Source organism: Gossypium arboreum, chromosome 4, assembly GCF_025698485.1.
Source record: "Gossypium arboreum isolate Shixiya-1 chromosome 4, ASM2569848v2, whole genome shotgun sequence".
Taxonomy (NCBI): domain Eukaryota; kingdom Viridiplantae; phylum Streptophyta; class Magnoliopsida; order Malvales; family Malvaceae; genus Gossypium; species Gossypium arboreum.
In genome coordinates, this window is record NC_069073.1 from 91392008 (window position 1) to 91407932 (window position 15925).

The following is a 15925-nucleotide window of genomic DNA, read 5'->3' on the forward strand; positions in this document are numbered from 1 at the left end:
TGCCTGACATGCCAGTGGGTGAAACTTGAACATCAACTACCTTCCGGACTTTTGTAGCCAGCAAAGATACCACTTTGGAAATGGGAGAGGGTAACCATGGACTTTGTGAGTGGGCTACCCTTGACACCGACGGAGAAGGACTCGGTTTGGGTGATTGTGGATAGGTTGACCAAGTCTCCTCATTTCATACATGTCTGCACTGATTATTCATGTAACACCCCAATTTGGGCCTAGAAGTATTGGGCCTTGAGTGCGGGTCCGTAAGGAGGTTGTATATAGGTATTTAATTGTGCAATGAAATAACACAATTAAATGTCTGCTTTGGTGGTTAATGGCCCTAAGAAGTGTTAGAGAAATCTTGGGTTCAAACTTGGGCTTTAGCAAAAATTTTGGTTAAGTGAAAAAAAAAACCTGGATGTTTGGATGAGGGTTTTTAAATTATTGTGTTAAATAAATGACACAAGGAAGCTTGTAGTCTACTGGTTGTGGCGTCATTAAGGTTGTATGGGAGCCTGGGTTCAAGCCTTGGCTCTTGCAATTTATTTTGGTTTTTTTTTAAGGGAACCTGGACTTTGGACTTTAGCCTTGTGGTCTAGTGGCAAAGTAGCGCCACATAAGAGGCAGGAAGGCGGCGTCATAGAGTTGGCAAGGAGGTCCAGGGTTCGAAACTCATGGCAATCAAGGAGCATTTATTTTGCTAACAGGGGGCAGCAAGAGTTGGTGTTGAATTTAAACTCTGACGTTGGAGGGATCCCACATCGGAAGCTAACATAAGAGTGGTTCTGGTTGGTTTTAAATAGAGGAACCATGAGGAGAGTAAAGGTACCTTTTCTTGGTGATCCCTTTCATTGTATGGCGTGCTCGTTTGGGTTGGGCGTCGGCTAAGAGTGCTCGGAGCGTGGATTAACTCCAGTCTCCTATCAGGTGTGTATTTCTCACTACTCTAGTTGTAGGATGGCTACTTCAGGCCGCGATGGGTCGGAAGGGGTCATGTGGGCCTAATGGGCCTACGGGCCCAATTGGATAAGTTGTTTGATTATGTAGTAAATATTGGACTAGGTTAGGTGAATCTCATATATGTGGCTAGATTTGGGCTAAAAGGGCCACACAAGCGTGTGGGCCTATTTGGGCCGAGAATAGGCTTTAGGCCCATTCGTATTGTTATCCCTGTTTAGAATACTTTAGTTTACTAAAATTACCGAAATACCTATAGTTTGTAAAATTACTGAAATACCCTCGATTTGTAAAATTACTGAAATACCTTCGACTTGTAAAATTACCAAAGCACCCCCGGTTTATAAAATTACCAAAATACCATCGATTATAAAATTACTGAAATTCCCTCAATTTGTAAAATTACCAAAGTACCCTCGATTTACAAAATTACCGTTTTACCCTCGATTTATAGAATTACCATTTTACCCTCGATTTATAGAATTACCATTTTACCCTCGATTTATAGAATTACTGTTTTACCCTCGATTTACAGAATTAACTGCGACAATAATACCCTCATCTGTTTGAATCAGGCAAATTTCGAGGATGAAATTTCTTTAAGAAGGGTAGAGTTGTAACGCCCCAATTTTCGGGATTTTTGGGATTTCTGTAATTTTCAATTAATTTTAGAAATACTATGTTTTGACTTTCTGGTGTGGGTCTGAGTATGTTGGTGGGCCTTTAAAAGGCCCAATAGTAAATCTAATTCGAGGCAATTCCTGAATTTAATTTTTGGAGAGAGAGGGTTCTGGCGATATGGGCTTTTAAAATTGAGGTGGTAAAATAGGACATAAAAAGATCTGTGGTAAAGTGGCATGTGGCGCCACCTAGGTGTTTGGGGAGTGACGTGTGGATGATTAGGGGGAGCCAGAGTTCAAGTCACAAGGTAAGCGTGTTGTTACTTTTATTTTTGTGTGCATATGCCGGGCATGTGATAGAGCTTAAGTGGAAATTCGGCTAGGGCTTTAGGAAGGTTGGGCCGTGGGTCTGAATTGCCATTAGGGTAAGCTTTATTTTATTTTTGTTTTGTCGAATTAGGGTTAGCCACCTAGAGCCTTCACTTTCATTCTATTCTCTTCTCAGTGTCGCAAAAAGCCGAGAAACGCAAAGTTCGATCTCCTGAGTGCCGAATTCTTCCTTATCTTCTCCTCTCTTCTTCTATTTTCTTTTTCTCCTTCTTTTCTTCTCTGGCTGAAACATTCCTACCATTCTATTCATCCCCTCTTTCATTCCCATTCTTTTCTAAACCTCTATAGCCGATTACCATAAAAGCCGAAATCCCAAAAGTTATTTCTTGTGCCAATTTCTTCTAGTCAAAATCCTCCTATTTTCTTCATCTCGTTTGGCTGATTTTCACACCCTGTAAACCTCAACCCCTATCGGCAATACCACTGCAAAAACCACCATACCAAATCATCTACCTCTTCATAGTTCCAGAAGCCGAAAACACCATAGTTTTTAGGGACGTATAGCCGAATCTTTAAATCTTTAAGATTTGATTTCTGCTAGTATTTAAGGGCTGGATTTGCGTCAGATCTGAGTAGAAACTAAAGTGGAATCATTTTGGTTGAAAGAACCGGAGGTAGGTACTCAAATCTATTTTTTATTTCGGGTTTTAGAAAAGCCAAAAACCCTAAAGGCATAGGGAGGCTGTCGATTGGAGCTTAAGGCTCTAAGGGTTGTAACAATTGATTTGTTATGGTGTTAGTGTGATCCAGAGGCTACTGATCGAAGGCTTGGACAAGTGGAACGACTAGATCTAGATCTAGTCTCTAGTTTTGGCAAAGGTAGGATTTCAAGGGCCATATGTATTGATGGTCGATTATGCTAAGTAAGCTTATGATGGTTGCCATTGTATTTTGGATCTGATATGTCTAGTGATGATTGAAGGATATCGTGGGAGATTCGGTAGCAGTTGTCGCAAATCATAGACTAGATTGGCAAAAGCCGAAAAGTCGAAATGCCAAAAGGCTAGCATTTTGTGAACTTGTAAGTGTGCGAGCACTCGTGAGATGGTTTGGTTGTTAATTTTGATTGTCACAAGCAGAATGATTGCAAAGTGCACAATTTCGTGCACTTCGGTATATTTGGGGTTAATGGGCCGAAATTAGGTTAATGGGCCAACAGGCCCAATTCGGTAAAAACACTCGGTAAGTGTTTCTGTTAATGTGTTAATGGCTGTAATATGAATGTAAACCCTAAAATAGTTAAATTTACTAAAATATCCTAAGTATGAAAATTACCATTATACCCCTAGGGTTAATTTTGACTGGATGCATGATATTATGATTCTGTTTGTTGTATGCCATGACATGTATATCTGTTGCATGGGATATGGGTTATATTGATGGAGGAAGCGTTCTAGTGGCTCTGCCACAAATATCTATTTCTAGTGGCTTTGCCACAATATCTGTATCTGGTGACTCTGTCACAATATCTGTTCTGGCAGCCATGCTGCAAATTTTGTAACGTGTAGCGGATGGGTAGGTCGAGTAGTCTCCCCACATGGTGTAAGGTTGGCACAGGGGTGTATATGGATGGATATGGGTTGGGTTTTCTGTATACAAGATATATCTATTCTGTTTCTGTTATGAGCCTATGGGCTTCATTCTAAATTCTGTATAGGGCTAAGGCCCAACTTAATCTGTTTTTGTGGTTTGAACTGATCTGGACTATGGTTGGGTTATTTTACACACTGAGTTTTCCAAACTCACCCCTTAATTTTATCCGTGTAGGTAACCCCCAACCATAGTGGACTTGGAGCTGAGAGGGATTCGGTGGCCACATGTTTTGCGAGCTCAATTTTCTTCTTATGAATGGATTAGTTTCATTTACTTTAATTGCTTTGGGTTTTAAGTTGTAATAAGGACGCTTGAATTATTTTTAATTGCTTTAGTATGATTATTCGCTTAGGCATGATATGGATTTAAATGTTTGAAATTGAATAGCTCTAGGGCGCGTTTTTAAAAGAGATTACCTGATTTCAAAATATCGTGAAATAAGACAAAGCTTCCGAAATGAAAACATTTTCAAAAATTAATAAGTGTTTTCAAAGGCTTAAAATGAAATAGTTTTTCCTGAACAATCATTCAGTTCAAGTGAGGCAATGGTTGTGTGCATGTCTAGGAGTGGATCCGTGGAGAGCTTGGTACTTAAGCAGTCTAATAGACTCGCCTTCTCTTTTTCCAGCATTCTACCTGGTGCACAGCTTCCATTCACTTTAATTTACAATGAAAATACTCTTTAAATCACTAAGAAAGATTTTAGATAAAACATGACCTATATGGTAACGCTCTAATGTGACACACCGGATTCGACCGTAACGTCTGGGCCGGTTTGGGGTGTTACAGCCGAAGTGGGATTATAGGCACTCATGCATTCGGTTTTTGGGATTAGAAAATTGCTCTTCATTATTCTAGTAGCTATCAACATTCGATTTTTTTCTTTTCTATAGAGACGGAATTGTTCTAGTAAGTCTCGCGGTATCTTTCGGTTTTTTGGGTTGTACTTTTTGATTCTATTGTTTTTTATTCCCGTTGGCCCAATGTTTCCTCTGTTCCCCTCTCATCTCTTTTGGGTCTAAGTAATTTCTCTTCTTTTGCATCCTATTGCTTTGGTCGAATATTGCTCCTCTTCCTCTCTTCCTTTTCTTTTGGCTTTTAGTTATTGATTCCTTGACCGATTGCTTCCTTTTTCTTCCCTTTCAATCAGTTTTACCTTGGCCAATTCTCTACTCTTCACTTCCTTACTCAAGAATTAGCCGAATACATCAACTCTTATTCTTCTATTCTTTCAGTTTTAGGATTGTTTGTAATCAATCAATCTATGAGTACAGGTGCTTTCTCTTTCTTTTCCTCTCTACCATACTAGTCATGTATCTAACACTTTCTTCTACTGTCGACTTATTAGGTGTGTATTGGTGCAAGCCTTACCTCTGTCACATTGGGTGATCATTTTGGATAGGCCGATTACTTCCCTTCCCTGTAATTGGTTTCGTGCATTTGGTAAGTGTTATACGGTTGGTGTAGACTTTTGGTTGATCAATAAATAGTTTAAGGTTATTATGTCTTGAATGTATTGCAGGATATTTCTAAAGGGGTTTGTGGTCTGTCGCTTGTAACAGTTTAAGTGTGCGATCTTCTATCAATCGACCAAGGCTAGTGATTAGAATCTCTTTGATAATTTTTTTAACAAAAAGAATTATTGATCTTGTAATTAAATAGGATTGATGGTGGATTGTGTTTGAATCTAGGGTTGGAGCGCTAGTGGTTTATTTGCGCATTTTCACAATCAGGTGTGTAAACACTGCCCAAATCGTAATCTGCGAAAAGCTAGAAAATGTGACCATTGATGCTATACGGGCGTGTGCTCACTCGTGTGGTCATCTGAAACCTGTAAACGTGGGCATTATGTCATAGAGGCCACCATGAGCAATTTCATGGGCTTAGGCCATTTTGGGCCACGTTGGGCTGAAATGGGCCGTGTGGGCACCACGGGCATGTGGGAGTAAATCACACAGACGCGTGGAGAATATTGGGCCAGGCTATGTATTCCACACGGCCAAGGCCATTTCTGGGCTATGTGGGCAACACAGGCGTGTGGGCCCACATGGGCCCGCAATATGGGCCTCTGGCCTATTTTCACTGTTTAACTATTAAGGTTGCACGGGTCACCCGAGATGACTGTGGGCTTTCTGTTGGGTCGATAAGTGTACCTGGACCCCTAATCGATAAAATGATTATTTTTCCCTTATATGGTAAAATGAATGTTTTGCCCTATGAGGTAAAATGATTGTTAGAAGTACGCCGCAGTTTTACAAAGAGATAAATGCATTTCAAAACATCACGCTATTGCAACACAATTTAAAAGGCTTCTGCAACAATCATGTTTTTAAAATGGAATAACTATCTAATATGATCAACGCTTTGCTAAACCAACTTGAGTTTTAACAATGAGCAAGTTATTCTAAATTTTTAGTAAAGATCACAATGAGGTTTTAATATAGAATGGATTTTTCAGTGGGACTACGTTTTTCAAAATACACTTCGATGTGACATCGCAGATTCGACCATAACGTCTAGGTCGAGTTTGGGGTGTTACACCGTTTCCATGAAATAAACTTTTTACACAAGTTTGCTTCAATAAAATAGAGACTCAAACACTTCATCAATCACTTTTGCAAAATAAATCAAAACGCTCACTTTTCATTTGCTTAACCTTTATACATTCTTTATCTTCCATTTCAAATTTCCTTAAAGGTAACTATTTTTCTTTCTTTCATTTCCTTTTATTGCATTACCATAACACTCAATGATTCGAACTACCACTAGAGGAAGAGGTTGAGGCCAGGCCTAGCAAAACATTACCTTAGTAATCCCCTTTCAATTGGTCCTCAGGAACTCAAGATACATCACCATAGGTAGAGGAAAAAATTGTTAACTGCAACACTACTCAAGATGAGATGGATAGATATTTAGGAGTTTGGGGAATCGAAAACCTAAACTTTGCTAATAAATTTCAATGATTTGAGGAATCTCATTTAAGTGACAACATTCTAATGTTCATTTTACCCCTAATTCTATTAGAAGTTGGCTTCAACTTAGCCTTAAACCCTTTCTCTTGCTATGTTTTAACCAAATATGACATTGCACCTAGGCAGTTATCAGCCCTTCCTTGGTAGACTTTGATGCTTTTCTACATTGATTGTTGCCTACACAATGAGCCACCTTTGTTGGGTGTTTTCCAAAAGTTCTATCAATTAAAGATGAAGAGATAGGGGTTATCTATTGGTAGGGATTACTTCAGTGTATGTACAAGCCATGAGCCCATCATTTAAAATAGCATCTCCAACCTTCGCCTGAGAAGAGAAATTTATAAAGGTCATTTGTAGAATTGAATCAGGTTTTGGTTTTCCCACTAGATGGTCTCTTCCTAACAAAAAGATTTGTGCATAGTGCCAGCCAATGGATTGTCATCTTATTGAGGGTCAATATAAGCGGTTAAGAAAATAGCGTGCTTTTCATTAGGTGAAACTCATTACAATTAGAAACGTTTTATAATATTTCTTACAAGACTTAAGCCCCAATGGATATTGATTGAATGATTCTATGAAGTGGTTGAATGATCTCTTTATACCATCTACCTTCGAAGCCTGGCAATGCAATTTAGATAATGAATTAGCACAAATTTTGCGCAGGGAGCAAACGAAAGACTTTGTTCTATTTTTCTAGCTCCTGTGGTTTTCGTCCACAAAATTAGAACTATAATTAATCATATTATAGATTCTTCCTCTACTTCAAATCAAGCTAATTCTCCTATTGATGGTACATGATCTTCATCACATTAATATCCCTCGGACATTGACATTTCTTCCATTCTCAAAGAAGCTCTTACCAGGGGAAAGACTATTGTTTCTCTAAAAATGAATTTCAATAAGAAACCCAAATTGAAGGACTGTAATCAAGAGGCTAAGAGTAGTGAGCGTCCTCCACTAACAAGGCGTAAATCAAATCAAAGGCTTGTCACTACAATGGCTCCATCTTTCTCAGTTTCTACTATGCCTGAAACTCCACTCTTAACTGGAAAGTTCGCCCAACAAATAGACTCTCCAATTCCTATGTCTGATCCTTACCCACCTTCTGATGCTCCACCCACTAAAGCAGGAAAGATCTTTCCTTAACACGATCTTTTGGAGTCATGGGCAACCTCAATCTCTCTCAGATTCATCTTTCAACAACAACAAATCTTTCTAACTCTACAATAAAGAGTGGCTTTCTCCTTTTACCATCCATCTTGTTCCACTAAATGCCCTCTATCACTCATGGCTGAAGTTTCATAAGTCTTGTCTTTCAAACATAGTCTTTGGAGTAGGGCTCTTAAAGAAGTTGGTTAACATTATAACAAAAAAAAAATGACAGATTTAGAAAAGGCAGTGAAGAATGGTAAAGATTCCTTAGCTGAGCATCACCAAAAATATCAAGAATCTACCAATTTAATTGAAAGGCTAGATACCCGAGTTATAACTCTGAAGGGTAAACATAGGGATGTTTAGACTAAGAATACACAACTAAAAGAGGAGATCAATCTGTTGCAAAATGAGAAGTTTACTTTAGAAGAGAAACTCAGAGTTCTAGAAGAAAGTCACAAAGCAAAACTAGAATATCTACATCTTTCTCATGATGAAGGCTTCAAAAAGTATTAGGAGGATACTAAGAAGAATATTACTGAGGCTTTACCAGAGTGGAGATTAAATCTACTTATACACGCCCAAGTGGTTGTAGGTTCTTTTGATCTAAGTCACGTATATTTCAATTACCTTGAAAACATTTCTACAGGGTCTGTCAATTTCAACATTTACAATCTTGAGGGTGAAAAGTGAGAATCCTTTCAAAGAGAATGGAAGCAATTAGGTGAATTATTCATTCCCAATACCCCCGATGCTGAAGATTATGAAAAAGGTTCAATCTCTAAAGGGAAGAATCTTGAAGATCCTCCTCCAGTTGAAGAGGCCTCTACTGCACCTACTAGTCAGCTTAATGAAGGAGAGGACTAAGATTCTTTATTTTCAATCGTGGGTTCTACTTTTCAATGACTTTGTAATGTAATTTTTATTGTTAGCAATGAAACCAAATTTTTATTTGTCCTTTGTCTTTTATTTTCAGCATTATTTCTATTCATTAAAATATTATTGTTTCATACATCTACCTCATAACAGATAGTTCAATCATACATGAAGAACTCTATTGGGTTCAATTTATTAAGCATCCAGGGCTTCTTTCACAAGAGATGCCCAAGAACTCGATTAATCGAGCTCTAATACTAAACTTGTAACGCCCTTAGCCCTACCTGATTCACCAGGTCTAGATGTTGAGTGTTACTAAACAATAAAAAACATTTAACAAAAACAATTTACATTCTCTCATTTATTTTAAACCTACTAATTGAAGTTAAAAAAAGAAAACTGAACATTTGGAAAATTAAAATAAAATATATGATAAGTAACTTATTATATTAAATTTGTTCAAAATCTTCACAAGGTAGAAACTTATTTTAGGATAGACTAGAAGGGTATATTCAAGACTATGCACAAATCCACAGTATGCATAACTGTAACACCCCCATAACCTGTGTCCGTCGCCGGGGTGGGTTATGAAGAGTTACTGATTCAAAATTTAATATTTTAACAACATACACAATAAAAAAATAAAATAAAAATATACATCGCCAAACTCAGTTAAAGATCGAAATTCAAACTTGTATCGACATTCAAAAGTAGCCATATTCACATGGCTTATATATAAGTACATCTCTAAATATCATTCGCTTAAGTCTATTCCATACATGCCATACTAGCTTCAATGTATAGTAGTACCCCAAAATGACAGATAGTGTGACGACGAGTAGCTGATGATTCCCTTTCCGAGCAGGTAACTGGAATCAACAATCTATAAAATAGAGAATGTAACAAACGAAGTAAGCTTTCAAAGCTTAGTAAGTTTTAAGCATCAAAAATAATCAAAACTTATCCAAAATCAAAACATTCATTTAAACAGACTTATTCTCAATTCAAATTGCTTCATGGTCGAATACACATAAACATAAACATAGATTCTCAGCACATATTTTTCTTTTACTAATAGTTCATACGATGCATTTAAAATAAATAATCTCATATATTAACAACATTTGACCGAATAGGTCATTGCTTTACTCAAGAAATAACAATCATTCACACTTAAGTATCATTCTTTAATACTAATAATTCACAAATCATTGACCTGAATGTACATGAGTACATAAAGAAATTTTAATATATAATTCATATACAAATATACCATGACCGATTAAATCATTCTCATATTCACAAATATAACCATCAATTACACTTATATATATATATAAATGTATATAAATATTCTTCTTTGATGCTATGATTCACTTCGAAATCAAATCACCGATGTGTAAGTAATACGTACCTGAACATCTTAAATGTATAGTACTTACTCAACGATGGTTTACTGCGAACATTCAATATCGTAGTCTTACTTAATTACGGCATTAAGCCCGCGGGTCTTAGAACTTGAAACCAATTACCAGCACAAGCTCATGGAATTTAAACCCGGTATAATACCAGCTTGAAGCTCATGGGACTTTTGCCCGGACGTATTTCCAAAGACGTAGCTCGCGAACCTTAAGTCCGTTATAATTCCAAAGACATAGCTGCGGACCTTAAGTCCGGTATAATTCCAAAGATATAGCCTGCGGGTCTTTAAGCCCGGATACACATCAAATATCATGCCTATTTAATCATATATTAACACAACATTCTGCTACTAACACATTATCAGATGAAACGGACAAGTGAACATTCATTGCTCGCAAAGCAAATAGTTACTTGCGACTTAAAGCATCGGTAACCACGTTAGCCTTTCGACGGTGATAGTCAATAACAAGATCATAATCTATCAAAAATTCAAGCCAACGTCTTTGTCATAGATTCAAATTTGAGTCATTAAATATTTGAGGGTTTTATGATCCGAATATTTATGACATCTCTCTCCGAACAAGTAATGTGGCCATATTTTCAAAGCAAATACTATGGCAGCTAATTCGAGATCATGAGTCGAATAGTTTTTCTCATGTGGCTTCAATTGCCTCGATGCTTAAGCCACAACTCGACCCTCTTGCATCAATAAACAACCCAATCCATGTAATGACGCATCAGTGTAAATGACAAACTCTTTACCAGATTCAGGCTGCACTAACACTGGGGCTTCCGTCAAAAGCATTTTTAGTTGGTCGAAACTTTTTTGACACTTTTCTAACCATTCGAACTTAATATCTTTCTTAAGTAGCTTCGTCATTGGTGTGGCAATCATCGAAAAACCCTTTACAAACCCTCTGTAGTAACCGGCAAGTCCCAGAAAGCTCCGAACTTCAGTAACATTTCTAGGAGGCTTCCAATCAAGTATGGCTGATATTTTGCTCGGATCAACATGAATACCTGATGCGGATACGACATGCCCTAAAAAGCTAACTTCTCTCAACCAGAACTCACATTTACTGAACTTAGCATATAGCTCCTTGTCACGTAAAATTTGCAACACTAATTTCAAGTGCTTGGCATGTTCGGTTTCATCTCGCGAATAGATCAGAATGTCGTCTATAAACACAACTACAAACCGGTGCAAATACTGTCTGAAGATCCGATTCATCAAGGCCATAAATACCGCAGGGGCATTAGTGAGCCCAAACGGCATCACTAAGAACTCGCAATGACCGTATCTCATTCTGAAAGCAGTTTTGGGCACATCTGAGTCTCGCACTCGCAACTGATAATAACTCGATCTCAAATCTATCTTTGAAAACACTGAGGCTCCTTTCAGCTGATCAAAAAAATCATCGATACGCGGTAACGGATATTTGTTCTTGATTGTCACTTTATTTAATTGATGGTAGTCGATGCACATTCTCATAGTTCCGTCTTTCTTTTTCACAAACAATACTGGTGCACCCCAAGGTGAAAAACTCGGTCGAACGAAACCTCTATCTGTCAACTCTTGCAACTGAGCTTTCAATTCCTTCAATTCGGTTGATACCATACGATACGAAGCTATCAAAATTGGCGTAGTCCCAGGTACAAGTTCGATGCCCAATTCTACCTCTCGAACAGGTGGTAACCCTGGCAATTCCTCGGGAAAAACATCTGGATACTCACAAACCACTGATACTGATTCAAGCTTCTTCTGATTCTTTATTATCAAGTACGTACGCAAGATACACCTCACGCCCCTTTTTGACATATTTCTGAGCCAACATCGAGGATATAACTGTTGGTAACCAGTTCATATCAGTAGGCTCAACTCGGATTATCTCATCATTTGTACATCTCAAATCAATAGTCTTTCTTTTGCAATTCCCAACTGCATCATGAACAGTTAACCAATCCATACCGAGAATAACATCAAATTCATTAAATGGTAAAAGCATCAAATCGGCCGGAAAACAAGGATCTCGTATTATCAGGGGACATTTCCTGTACACTTTGTCAACTAACACATATCGACCCAAGGGATGTGACACTCGGATTACGAACTCAGTAAACTCAACAGGTAGAGTCTTACTACATGTGAAAGTCTCACATACATATGAATGAGTAGAACCAGGGTCAATGAAAGCAATCACATCAGTATCAAAGACAGTGAAAGTACCAGTAATAACATCAGGTGAAGAAGCATCCTCGCGTACACGTATAGCATATGCTCTCGCAGGAGCACGAGCCTCGGATCTGGTTGTAGAATCTCTAGACACTCTCTGGCCTCCACTAACATTTCCCGTATTCCTAGGTGGTCTACCTCGAGCTATAGCAGTACTCGGATTTCCACTCTGATTCACATTTCGTTCTGACAACCTCGGGCAGTCTTTGATGAAGTGGTCGGATGATCCGCATATATAACAGGAGTGATCATTAAATCTACAACTCCCCGAATGCCATTTTCCACAAAACTTGCACTCGGTCCTATCACGACAATCATTTCCAACACTTGCAACTGATGTGGCTCGCGTACTCATAGGAGGTCGATCAGGGTCTCGTCTGGAAAAGCCCGAAGTGTTCTTAGATCAGCCCAAATCATCTCAAAATTTCTTCGATGATTGCTGAAAAGGCTTTCCCGAAGATCTTTTACGAAACTCCAGCTCTAACATCAGCTTTCCTTTTTTCCTTACTAAGCTCCTCGGCTTTGCAAGCTCGCTCGACAAGTACTACGAACTCTCTGATTTCAAGAATGCCAACAAACATTTTAATATCTTCATTTAGCCCGTCCTCGAAGCATTTACACATAATAGCCTCAGACGAAACACAGTCCCGAGCATATCTACTAAGTTTGACAAACTTTCGCTCATAATCGGTAACTGTCGTAAAACCCTGTTTGAGCTCAAGAAATTCCTTTCGTTTCTGATCGATAAGTCTTTGACTGATATATTTCTTACGAAATTCGGTTTGAAAGAAATCCCAAGTAACCTATTCTCTCGGCACCATTGAAACTAAAGCATTCCACCAATAGTAGGCGAAATCATGTAACAGTGATATAGTACATTTTAAGCACTCATCAAGTGTGCACGATAATTTATCAAACACACGAATGGTATTATCGAGCCAAAACTCAACCTGCTCGGCATCATCATTGTCAGTAGCTTTGAACTCAGTAGCCCCGTGATTTGGAATTCTATCAACCGGGGGTTTGCTGAACCTCAACGGGTCAACAATCGGAGTTACCACAGGTGTAGGGGTTGTATTAGTCGGGGGTAGGGGGTTGTGTAACAGCCGGATTAGTTCGAATATATTGGGTAAACCAATCGTTCATCATAGCATAGAAGGCTTGTTTAGCCTCATCATTTTGATTGCTAGCATTCAGTTGAGAGTCTATCGGTGCTGTCCCTATCGCAGGAGCAGGCGCTACGCTCTCAACATCATCAGCTATTGCTCGATCGGGATCAGGATCCATTACTATACGAAAAACATGTTTTAATTGTCAGAAATCATCACACTATCCTTTTAACACTTTATGGCATGTATAGCTAGACTCACACATGCTACATTAGTCCTAGAATCGACTAAACCGTAGCTCTAATACTAATAAAATTGTAACACCCCTATAACCCGTGTCCGTCGCCGGGGTGGGTTATGAAGAGTTACTGATTCAAAATTTAATATTTTAAAAACATACACAATAAAAAAATAAAATAAAAATATATATCGCCAAACTCAGTTAAAAATCGAAATTCAAACTTGTATCGACATTCAAAAGTAGCCATATTCACATGGCTTATATATAAGTACATCTCAAAATATCATTCGCTTAAGTCTATTCCATACATGCCATAGTAGCTTCAAAATATAGTAGTACCCCAAAATGACAGATACAGATTTAGTAGTGACGATTCCCTTTCCGAAAGGTGTAATCGAATCAACAATCTATAAAACAGAGAACGTAATAAACGAAGTAAGCTTTCAAAGCTTAGTAAGTTTTAAGCATCACAAATAATTAAAACTTATCGAAAATCAAAACATTCATTTAAATGACTTATTCTCAATTCAAATTGCTTCATGGCGAATACACATAAACATAAACATAGACTCTCAAAGACATATTTTTCTTTTACTAATAATTCATACGATGCATTTAAAATAAATAATCTCATATATTAACAACATTTAACCGAATAGGTCATTGCTTTACTCAGAGAAATAACAATCATTCACACTTAAGTATCATTCTTTAATACTAATAATTCACAAATCATTGACTGAACGTATATGAGTACATAAAGAAATTTTAATATGTAATTCATATACATATATACCATGACTGATTACATCAATTACACTTATATATATATAAATGTATATATATATTCTTCTTTGATGCTATGATTCACTTCAAATCAAATCACCAATGTGTAAGTAATACGCACTGAACATCTTAAATGTATAGTACTTACTCAATGATGGTTTATCGCGAACATTCAATATCGTAGTCTTACTTAATTATCGGCATTAAGCCTGCGGTCTTAGAACTGAAACCAATTACAAGACAAGCTCGGGAATTAAAACCGGTATAATACCACTCAAAGCTCATGGACTTTTGCCCGACATATTTCAAAGACGTAGCTCATGGACCTTAAGTCCAGATTATAATTCCAAAGACAGAGCTCGAACCTTAAGTCCGGTATAATTCCAAAGATATAGCCCGTGGGTCTTTAAGCTCGGATATAATTCTAGCATATAGCTCATGGGTCTTTAAGCCCGGATACACATCAAATATCATGCATATTTAATCATATATTAACACAACTTATTCAACATATCACATTAGTAGTCATTTGCTACGTTCGGATATAAGCTCTATATGAATACCATCATTTACATTTCGATTCAAAAGCCATACATAAATATCACATATCAAGGCATCATCAATTATATACTAAAGGTGACTACTCAAAACTTACCTCGAATATTTTCGAACAGTCTCGGATCGGCTATTCAACTACTTTCTCTTTTCCCTTGTCCAACCTTGGTTCTCTATGCTCTTGAGCTTCCTTATGATTCAAATGGCTGAATGTCTTGCTCCATTTTTTTTTCTTTCTTTAGATTCGGCTAAGAAGAACAAAGCTGAGACTTTGTTTTCTTCACCATTCTTTCTATTATTATTTTATTTTATTCATCTATATTATAAAGTATAAAGCCTTTTAACTAAAAATTAATACATATATTTAATATAAAAGCATCATCATGGCCGGCCACTATAAACAAAAATGTATATTTGACATGCAAGTCCAAACCTTTTGTGACATGCATTAATAGACCCCCCTTTTAAAATTACCTATCACCTTCCACAATTATTTCACATAAGTCCTATTTAATAATTTCACATACAAATGACAAAATTAGAGCATGAAACTTTCACATATACATGTACACATATAATAAGCATAGAATATAACAGTTAATTGTTTTTATGACTTGGTTTTGTGGTCCCGAAACCACTTCCCGACTAGGGTCAAATTAGGGCTGTCACAACTCTCCCCCACTTAAGGAATTTTCGTCCCCGAAAATCTTACCAGTGAATAAGTTAGGATATCGTTCTTTCATAGAGTTCTCGGGTTCGCAAGTAGGTTCTTCAATCCCGTACTTGAGCCATAATACCTTTACTAACGGAACCTTTTTGTTTCCCAACTCTTTTACCTTGCGAGCTAAGATACGAATCAGTTCTTCTTCATAACTAAAATCAGATTGAATTTCCACCTCTGATAGATTAATTATGTGCGATGGATCGGATCTATAACGTCGAAGCATCGAGACATGAAAAACGTTGTGAATCTTTTCAAGTTCAGGGGGTAAAATCAATCTGTATGCGACTGGTCCAATTCG